Raw genomic sequence first — 10,870 nt, forward strand, 5'->3', positions numbered from 1 at the left:
CACACACACACACACACACACACACACACACACACACACACACACAGAATGCCAGGAACAGCTGACAGAGGTGAGCAGTGAGCAGGATGAATGAAAACCAGACACAACACTACAACAGTCAGTGCCAGCCTAGCCTGCAGAGGGCCTCTGTTTAATGAACAAGACACTGGGGCTGGAAACAGAGCACTTGCCCAGCCTGCACAAAGCCCTGGATTCAATCCTCAGAACCACATAGAACCATTAGTCATGAAGACGCACATGCATAATCAACTCTAACCCTCAGGAAATGAGGTAGAAAGATCAGCTCAAGGTCTGTGGGAGAAAGGTCATCAATTTTACGCAGCTATGCACCCTGAAAGCTACAACCTACCAGGCAAGATGTGCCTGGAGCAACAAGCAACAGTGGCACAAAGGTTATGAGGACACCAACCAATTCCAGCGAGATCTGAGGCTTGCCCCCACAGAAAGGTATTCACGCCTGGCACTATAAACCTGGTCAAAACCCCAGGGCTGGGCAGGTGACAAGCCCTACAAGTAGTAGAGCTCTGACGAAAGGATATGGGATCACAATGCCTTCTGGGTATTTATGTCTATACCCACAGATGGTGCTGCTCTGTATGGAGTCAGCAGTAGTTAATACAGACTCATAGCTGAGCAAAGCGGTATAAACATGTGACTCGAATGCTCGGCTCTAAAAGGGACATCGGTAGCATATATACCCTGCGAGGCTCAGGGAACAAGGAAGAAGGGACAAGAATGAAGAGCGCAAGATAAAATGCTGTGGACCGCTGTTGTGTGGGTGTGACCAGGCTGCTGTGCCCAGGAACTCACGGCAGCGATGGCTGTCTACTGAGGACCTGAACAAGACTGGGCCCAGCAACATTCCATCATGGAGGGCTCACCTACCCTTCCCTGAGGAGCTCTAGACAATCAAAGGTTACTGGGGGAGGGGAATCATATTCTTCAGTAGAGTAGCCACTGGCTAAGTTATTTTTTCTCAAGTAATAACCCGTCACCCATGCTCCTGCAAGCAACAACTAAATGTAGTGGGACACCAGAAAAAGAGAGAGTGGTTGCACACCTTTAATCCCAGCACTCAGGAGGGAGAGGCGGGTGGATCTGTGAGTTCAAGGTCAGCCTGCTCTGCTGAGCTAGTTCCAGGACGGCCAGGGCTACAAAGAGAAACCCTTCCTCTTATATTTTTGGTTGTGAGCCTAGCCTCTAACGGCTAAGCTATCTCTTCAGCCCAAGAAACCCTTTCTCCAAAGTCAAAAAGAGGAGAGAGAGATGAAGTAGGAGGTGGGCTTGGAGGCAAGAAAGGGTTCTATGAGGGGAGATAATAGAATGAGAGATGAATACAGTCAAAGTATACTGTATTTATGTATATAAAACTGTGAAACAAGTAAATAAAGGAAGAGGAGGGAAGGGTCCAGGTCATCCTCAGCCACACGAGTTCTAAGTCAGCCTGGGGTATATAGCCTGTCTCAAAAAACGAAAAAGAAAAGCCAAACACATGATTTTAGAAGTTAATGATATCTCGTATCACTAAAAGTTCTGTAGACACTAGCCACCGTAAGAGTGGAAGAAATGACACATGATACACTATGAACCAGAAACCAACAGATAACGTGGAATGCAAGTTTGCTAACAATGTAGTAAGAAAAGGTTCCCATCTTCTCCACTCCCCCACACACATTACCCGTCCCCCTCTTGTGTGATTTTTTGAGACAAGGTTTTCTCTGTAGCCCTGGCTGTCCTGTAACTAGCTCTGTAAACAGGTTGGTCTCAAACTCAGATCCGCCTGCCTCTGCTGGCCCTAGTGCTGGGATTAAAGATGTGCGCATCAACTGCCAAGCCTCAATGTTACCTTTCTATACATCACTTTCCTGTGAGGACAACACATATGAGGGCTAAATATATGTTTACCTTGGTCTCTTCTCCAAAGCCCAATGATATATTCAACACTGGACTGGGAAGGGGCAAGATCTTTCTAAATTACTCAGGCTGGCCTTGAATTAGCAAGCCTACTGTCTCTGCTTCACAGATGCTGGAATTATATGTGTGCACCACTATGCACAGCTAAAGATTTTGTGCATGTGTGTTTGGGTGGTTTTTCCTCTGTGCAACAACCCTGGCTGTCCTGGAATTCGCCCTATAGAATAGGCTAGCCTGGAACTCAAAGAGATTCACCTGCCCCAAGTGCTGGAATTAAAGGCATGTGCCGCCACCACCTCCCGGCTGGAAATTAGATTTTAAAAAGGCAAAACCCCACTAGGTACGCATATCCTCCGATAATCCTAGCAGCCAGGGGACTGAGGCATGGCTCACAAGTTAAAGGCCAGTTTTGGTGATTTACAATGAGACCCTGTCAAAAATAACATGTGCATGATGAGTGAGTAAAAGCCCCACAGACAAAGATAATGAAAGAAGATCAATAAAACTTATAAAAGAAACAGTCACACTAGGTGGTATACACTTTTAATCTCAGCAGAGACTAGAGGGTCTCCAAGTTCAAATCTTTAATGAGTTCAAGGCCAGCCTGGTCTACGTAACAAGTTCCAGGTCAGTTAAGGCCACACAGCAAAACCTTGTTTCAAAAAACAAAAAGCAGATGAATGAGTAACACACTCAGCAGGTCAGAAAGGGCAATACCATGAAGTAAGCTACATGACCTCAGAAAGGTCCCAAATTAGAGGAAACAAATACCTATGAAGGTTAGGAATGTGGACAGCTGAAAAAGGAAGGTCCCAGGAAGTCTGGAGAGGAAGTTCCACCCCAGATCCTCCCTCCTGCCCTGAGAGAGAAGCTGTTCCCTTTCTTGGCGAAGATAAATCAGGAAAGCACAGTGCAGAGCAAGCTGAGAGGAATGAGTTCACGCTGTGGACTTGCCCTCCTCACCAACACTTTATAAGGATACACTGTCAATGAGACAATTTCTATCAGGACAAGAGAGGTCATTTAAAGATTGTAGATATTTAATGCTCCCCTAGAAGGCCAAACAATTATTCTCCAGTGTATTCTGACATCAAAGAAATGCACTGTCCCTTTCGTCCCTAAGAATAGAAATTTAACCTTCAAAAAGGGTAAAATAGGGCTGGAGAGATTGCTCAGCAATTAAGAGAACTGGCTGTTCTCCTAGAGGGCCCAAGTATAATTCCCAGCACCCACACGGCAGCTCACAACTGTCTGTAATGCCAAGATCTGACACCCTCACACAGACAACCATGCACACCAATACACATAAAATAAAAATAAATAATGTTTTTTTTTTAAAAAAATGGTAAAACAGATATTCTGTAAGGCCAGTTTGAAGGAGAATGGTACAGTCAGTAAGAAGCACTCTTTTTCAACTCATCCTCTAAGACTGTGGCAATCACTGGTTCATCCTCCAGAAAAGTTGGTTAGTTTGTAAGAAAATCCATAAGTCAACACACAGATATTCCTCCACGTCAGAGCCCCAGTTAGCCCACTTCATTGACTTTTCAGAATGTGATATGACGTTTCTTCTAATAAAGACCAACCATGCATTTCCATCAACTAACACACTAACAAACACAAAGTGATGGCCACCACAAAGATTAAGAGCCTGGAAAATACAATCAATGAAAAATTCTATAAAAAGCTGGGTGGTGCCTTTAATCCCAGCACTCAGGAGGCAGAAGCAGGCAGATCTCTGTGTTCAAGGCCAGCCTGGTCTACAGAGTGAGTTCCAGGACAACCAGAACTACAGAGAAACCCTGTCTCTAAAAAACTATATATATGCTGCTGCTTCTGGAAAACACTAACTGGTGGATGACACCAGTGCAGCAGGAGGGCCCGGAGGACCCAGGGGCCCAGGATTAGGAGGCCGTGGTGGCTCCCGGAGGATTCGGCCACGGTAGTGGTCTCTCGTGGTTGTGGTCGCGGGACTGGCAGAGGTAAAGCTGAAGGAGTGGATTTCCTTCAACAAGCTGGGCCGCCTGGTTAAGGACATGAAAATCAAGTAGAGAAGATTTACCTGTTCTCCCTGCCCATTAAGGAATCCGAGATTACTGATTTTTTTTCCTGGGAGCTTCCCTAAAGGATGAGGTTCTATAGATCATGCCCGTGCAGAAGCAGACTAGGGCAGGCCAGAGGACCAGGATCAAGGCTTTCATCGCTATTGGGGACTACAGTGGTCATGTAGGTCTCGGTGTTAAGTGCTTCAAGGAAGTAGCCACTGCCGTCCGAGGGGCCATCATCTTGGCCCAAGCTTTCCATTGTCCCTGTGCAGAGAGGCTACTAGGGGAACAAGATTGGCAAACCCCACACTGTTCTGTGCAAAGTGACAGGCCACTGTGGCTCTGTGTTGGTGCGTCTCATCCCTGCCCTAGAGGCAGTGGCATAGTCTCTGCTCCTGTGCCCAAGAAGCTACTGATAATGGCTGGCATTGATGACTGCTACACATCAGCCAGGGGCTGCACTGCCACCCTGGGAAACTTTGCTAAGGCCACCTTTGATGCCATCTCTAAGACCTACAGCTACCTGACCCCCAACCTCTGGAAAGAGACTGTGTCTCCTTACCAGGAATTCACTGACCATCTTGTGAAAACCCACACCAGAGTCTCTGTTCAGAGGACCCAGGCTCCAGCCGTGGCTGTCACATAAGGGTTTTTATACAAGAAAAACAAAAGTGAATTAAGTCTGTTAAAAGAAAAAACTATATATACATACAAAAAAAAATCTTAAAGTCATGACATATAAAGTGCTAATATTGCTACTACATAAAGAACTCTTAAATTAAGAAATAAAAGACAAAAAGCTTGATAACCTAATGAGAAAAAATATATAAGGAGGCAGTTCATAAATAAAATTTTCTAAATAGCCCTTAAACATAGAAAAACAGTAAGACAGTCTCCTTCTGGAGATCTCGAGTTACTTTCTTGACAGCTGGGCATATCTCTAGCCAAAAGATACTTTGTTTCCAAGGTACTACTCTGTAGCCAAGACCTACCTCAAATATGCAATCCTCCTGCTTCTGCCACCTGACTAAAAAAGGCATTTTCAAACTTTGCTGATTGAATTCCAAACTGACGTAATCATTTTGGAAGAGAATTTGGTTAAGATTTCATAAATTCCACAGAAGTATTTATCCTTTGATCTGGCAACCTTACTTTAAAAAGCAACTTGAACAGAAAACACACCTAGGACGATGACAAGGCAAAGACAATGTTGCAACATTGTCTATAAAAGCAAATATTCCACCACTACCCACAGCAAGAACATGGTTGAATAAACTAGTTTATCTACAGGTTGAATGAAGCTTCAATGGGGCAAGGATTCCTTCAGCAACCAGCATGCAGTGATTTACAGGATCCATCCTTAGATGAAGAAGGCAAAGTTCAGATGAGTTCCAAAGGAGGAAGGGGCAAAAAATGATGAGGGAAGGGCTGTTTCTCTGTATGTCTTTTTCTGCCTTGTGAATACCCAGCAGGCGGCTCCACCACTGTGTTGTATCTCTTAGCCCCTGTATTTCAAATGATTAATACAACTACACCACAAAAGGAGAAAATTAACAGACAACTTTAGAAAACAGTATTTGGACAACATGCTCGAGTGCTAAAGAAAGACAAAGTGTGCCGGGCGGTAGTGGCGCACGCCTTTAATCCCAGCACTCGGGAGGCAGAGGCAGGCGGATCTCTGTGAGTTCGAGACCAGCCTGGTCTACAGGAACTATTTCTAGGACAGGCTCCAAAGCCACAGAGAAACCCTGTCTCGAAAAACATAAAAAAAAAAAAAGAAAGACAAAGTGTGCATACAGATATTGCACAGTGCACAGCAAATCTGTCTTTTCATACAAGTAGGAGTCAATTCTGATATTATTGGTATCCTGAGGTTGAGCAAATAAATAAAATATGCTGTGGATAATTAAAGCTGGACTTTCCACCACTAGAGAAACAATGAAGCATGAAATGATGAGAGAAAAACTGGAGGTACCACTATGAGCTCAGAGTTTAATGCAGATACAGATATGGCAATATACATACACAGATAAATATTTCTTGACTGTCAATGAAGCAACACAATCCCAGTAAAAAGTAAGCACCCTAACAACAAGACCTTGGTTTCAAAAGGAACAGTAGGCCGGGCGGTGGTGGCGCACGCCTTTAATCCCAGCACTCGGGAGGCAGAGGCAGGCGGATCTCTGTGAGTTCGAGACCAGCCTGGTCTACAGAGCTAGTTCCAGGACAGGCTCCAAAGCCACAGAGAAACCCTGTCTCGAAAAAACCAAAAAAAAAAAAAAAACCCCCCCCCAAAAAAAAAAGGAACGGTAGCACAGTGACTCAAACTTGAAATTCCAGCCCTCTGGAGGCTGAGACAGGAGCACAAGGAAATCAACGCCATCAATGGTCACACAGTCCAGTGGGAGGCCAGCCTGAACCTATGAACCTGAAATGTCACTGTGGTGCCAGAACATATACATAAATACTCTGTGAGTGAGAGACAGAGAGACACACAGAGAGAGGTTTCACTATGTAGTCTTAGCTGGCCTGAAACCTGCTATGAAGACCATGCTGACCTCGAATTCACAGAGATTAGCTTGCTTCTGCCTCTGGAGTGCTGGGATTAAAGGCGTGTATCACTATGCCCTGTATAATTTTAAAGGGTAACAAAATAGGTAGAAGAGACATCTTCTTTATACATAATTTCAAATAAAAAAATACAGAATGAGCAGGATGCGGTGATGCACACCTTTAATCCCAGCACTGGGGTGTAGAGCCAGGTGGATCTCTGAGTTTGAGGCCAGCCTGGTCTACAAAGTAAGTTCCAGGACAGTTAGGACTATTACACAGAGAAACCTTGCCCCCAAAAAACAAACACAAAAACAGGATGAATGGGAAAAATAGAAAAGAATAAGATCTGCTAAGAACTGACTGCCCACGCCCCAGGTGTAGCTACACCTCCTACAGTCCAAGTACTCAGAAGGCTGAGGCAGATGGGTCACAAGTAGCCAGACTCTCAGATCTCAGAAAAAAAGAAAAAGAAAAAAGGCGGAGTGGGAGCTGGGGGTGTAGAGGCTGGGAGATGCCTCGGTGGGAAAAATGCTTGCCACCTGTTGGGGACTGCAGACCCTCAGACCGTGAATTTTCTATGACCCCTTGCCTGCCAGAGTAAACAACTTGTTTTCCCGGGCTTGCAGCTGCTCTGAGCACGAGACCCTCATGAGTTCCTGATGGTAGGGGAGTGGTTTCTGATGGGCTTGCAGCTGAAAAATCCTGAGAGCTAGGGTGTGCCCATTAGTCAAAGACAGCCCTATATAAGCTGCCCAGGAACACAATAAAATTAGCATTCATGTTTCAAGGATGGCCTGTGTCTGTCTGTCTGTCTGTCTGTCTGTGTTTGTGTGTGTGTGTGTATGTTTCAATCTCCAGCCCCTTGCTGGAGGTGCCACACTACCTGATTTTGGGTCCCCAGGACCCACATAAAAACTGAGCACAACACATTCCTATAATCCCAGAACTGGATAGTAGCAGAAGACAGATCCCTAGAGCTTGATGGTCAACCAGCCAGCCAAATGGGCAGTTCACATTCAATAAGAGATTCTGTCTCAATACATAGAGTGCAGAACGGTCCAGGAAGAGACCCCAAACAAGTTAGCGCAGCCACACCCCACTTGACTAGAAACTAGAAAGCAATGGAGAAATGCCTTCAAGGCTTCAAAGTTCTGACAGAAAATTATTTAACAAGAGAATTTTAGGCCCGCCTAAAAACTAATGACTGAAAAGGGAAAAAGGTTTTCAGACAGGTGATTTATCAAAGTATATACCTCCCATATACCTTTCTCAAAGAGTCCACAAGATAAGAAGTACCAGGACAAAATCAGGGAGTAAACCAAAAAGACATGGGAACCAGGCTCAGTGCTTGCCTAGCATGTGTGATGCTTTGGGTTCATTCAAATAATAACGATAATAATAGTAAAATTAAAGGTGGGAGAGAAAGGCAAAGGTTACTATGAAAACCGAAATGGAAAGGCAGGGTGGATGGCTCAGTGGTGAAGAGTACGTGTTCTACCCCCAGCACTCACACAGTGCCTCACAATCACCCATAACACTAGTTCCAGGGGATCCAACGCCTTCTTCTGCTCCCCATAGGCGCCAAACAAGATGTGGTGCAGACATACAGGCAAAATATGCATGTACGCTTTTTTAATATAAAAGATGGGGGAGGCAACAGAGAAAGAGCAAGCTGGGCGATGGTGGCGCACGCCTTTAATCCCAGCACTCAGGAGGCAGAGGGAGGCGGATTTCTGTGAGTTCGAGGCCAGCCTTGTCTACAAGAGCTAGTTCCAGGACAGGCTCCAAAGCAACACAGAGAAACCCTGTCTCGGAAAAAAAAAAATTAATAAAAAAAGAGAGAGAAAAGATGTATTTTCTTTGGGAGATGATAACTGAGATGGGGATAACTGTAAATTCAAGGCCAGCATAATCTACACAGCAAACTGCCTTCCAGCCTGAGCCACATATGGTATGTTTTAGGAGCAGAGTATCGGGAATCCGAGATATAGGAGCAAAGGACTCCTAAATAGGACGAAACATAAATGAGGCATCTCCCAGGTCTTCTCTCAAAGCCCAGACCACAAATGCTATCTCCAAATGGGAGAAACTGATGACTTATCCTTATACCAATGCTACATCGATAAGCACAAGCATCTGAGTGACTAGCTTTCTTGGATGCTGCACACTCAAAGCACAGATTGCAGCTAAGTTCCAACCACACAAGATCCTGGTATCTCTCCTGGCACCCTTCTCGATACTAAGCTTATTCTGGACAAAAGGCAAAAAGCATAATCAGGAATGTACCATGTGCCCGGAATATTCTTAAATGGCGTTTTAACCAGAGCCTCAAAAAATGTCATTCAATTATTCCAACTAATTTGTACAGGTATAAGAACATGCCTACGTTCTGGCGGTGAGTTAAAAACAATATCAAATAGCAGACTAGCGCTTCAATTCAGCTTCTCCGGACTCTTAAGTACAAACTCCCATGACCTTTCAGCATCTCACTTTCCCCAAGAGAATGGCCTCACAGTGGAAATCGGGGTTAATACTGCCCAGCCCAGATAGAATAAAAAAGTAGCCTCCCACCAACCTAAAGCCCAAGAGTGCCATGCATAAGCGTGGTGGGAAGGAACCAAAGCAAGCAGCAAGCAGAGCTGTCGGATAAACTCAAACCCCTCGACTTCCGTAAGGCAGGAGCTGGGAGCCTGACAGCGATCTACAGGCAAAACGTCCCCTGGCTTCGGAAGGAGCGGCCCGGGGAGCGGGTTTTCTAGCTGTCTGATCTCAAGGCTCTGGCTACAGAGGAAGAAGGGCCGCGGTCCCCGGAGACCAGCGCCCACTAGGCGGCCTGCGATGCGGCCGTGGGGAAGTGTGCGGGCCTCGGGCGGCGCTGAGCTGGCGTGGGGAAGGGCTGGTCAGCAGCGCCGCGGACGCCGGGGCTGCCCCGCTCTCGCTTACCTAGGTGCTTGGCTCCCGGCACCTAACCCGCTGCCTGGACGAACGCTGCGGCCACCGGGACCGCTGCCTCGCCCACGCCCACACCCGGAGAAGCCCGACCAGCCACCGGGACTCCGGCCTGCTCGCGGCCGGTGGGGCTGCCGAGCTTCCTGCCAGCCGCTGCGCGATACCGGCGCCCGCTTTTCGCGTCACCTCCTCCTCCCTTGCCCTTCCGCCAGGAGCTCCGCCCACGCCCTGTGAGAAGGGCGTGGCCAGAGACGCCTGCTTTTAGAAACGCTGGTGTGCTTCTGCTCCAGGCGTGGGTCGGCAACGGAGGATCTGGAGGAACTGCAATCTCGTGTTGGCCCAGGTCCCTTAAGGCAGGTTTCCGACTTCCGGCCATCAGCTCCCTTCAAGCTTTTGCCGTCAGAAAGGCTAAAACAAATCTGGTGGTGGTGGCGCGTGCCTTTAATCCCAGCACTTGGGAAGCAAAGGCAAGCGGATCTTAGTTCGAGGCCACCCTGCTCTACAAAGTGAATTCCAGGACAGCCGGGACTGTTACAAAAAGAAACCCTAACTCGAAAAAAAACAAAAAAAGAAAAGAAAAAAGAAAGGCTAAAACAGACCACAGCCGATGTACGATCCACTGAGCCCTCGCACTCTCGCTCTGCAGGGGCGCAGGCTTTCCCACTCTGCTTTCCCTGTTGATCTTTAGCCCCTAGTAATGTAACTTACTTCTTTAACATCTCCCCCGGAGGGCAGGGCCTCCAGTTCGATGGTAATTGGCCTACCAGAACTCAGAAAGTTTACAATAAAATTTCTCTTTCTTGTGGGTGCGTCAGCAATCACCCAATGTACTATTTCTTTAAAGAGAGTCTCAGTGTGCAGCACTGACTAGCTTTGGACTCAGACCCTCCGGCCTCAGCCTCGTAAGCGCTATGATGGATGGATTACCGGTGTTCACCACCTTATGCAATGGTCGCGGAAATCCTTCTAGAATAAGCACTCCAATACTAATGAGAGAGGAAGAGGGGGAGGTGTCCCGGAAAACCTAAACTGGGACTGCTTCGGAAAGGTTCCGATCCAGGGGCCAGACTGTATATTCGCTTTATATCTAAAACCAGGGGGCAGGCACGCAAGCCAGATGTTACCTAAGAGTACGTACAGGGCAGTCAGCAGGATGCTAAGAGCAACAACCCACTGTTTCAGCAGGTCATTATGTTTCAGGTAGCAAGGGAAGTCGTGCTAGACAAATAAGTAGGTACAAACAGTAAATCACCAAATAAATCAACAAATCAGTATCTAATAATTGGTCTTTTTACCTTATTCTACTTCAAAACTTTTCATTTTGAAATCGAGTGGGGTAACACATAACTGTAGTCAGAGGTCTGAGGTAGAAGGATTGTCGTGTGGCC

The 10,870-nt window shown here is 46.5% G+C and overlaps 1 protein-coding gene and 1 pseudogene across 4 annotated transcripts in view; one reads left to right on the plus strand and one right to left on the minus strand.

The window, feature by feature from the left end:
- The window catches only part of Senp5 (SUMO specific peptidase 5), a 48,588-nt gene extending 38,952 nt beyond the window's left edge, over positions 1-9,636 (minus strand). For all 4 annotated transcript variants that reach the window (XM_026785515.1, XM_026785511.1, XM_026785517.1 and 1 more), the window contains exon 1: positions 9,477-9,636. The gene's annotated coding sequence lies outside the window, so the exon portion shown is untranslated. The remainder of the gene's footprint in view (positions 1-9,476) is intronic.
- Positions 3,786-4,626, plus strand: LOC101999645 (annotated as a pseudogene).
- Positions 9,637-10,870: the final 1,234 nt, after the last annotated feature.

This window comes from Microtus ochrogaster, chromosome 2 (genome assembly GCF_000317375.1).
Source record: "Microtus ochrogaster isolate Prairie Vole_2 chromosome 2, MicOch1.0, whole genome shotgun sequence".
NCBI classification, from domain to species: domain Eukaryota; kingdom Metazoa; phylum Chordata; class Mammalia; order Rodentia; family Cricetidae; genus Microtus; species Microtus ochrogaster.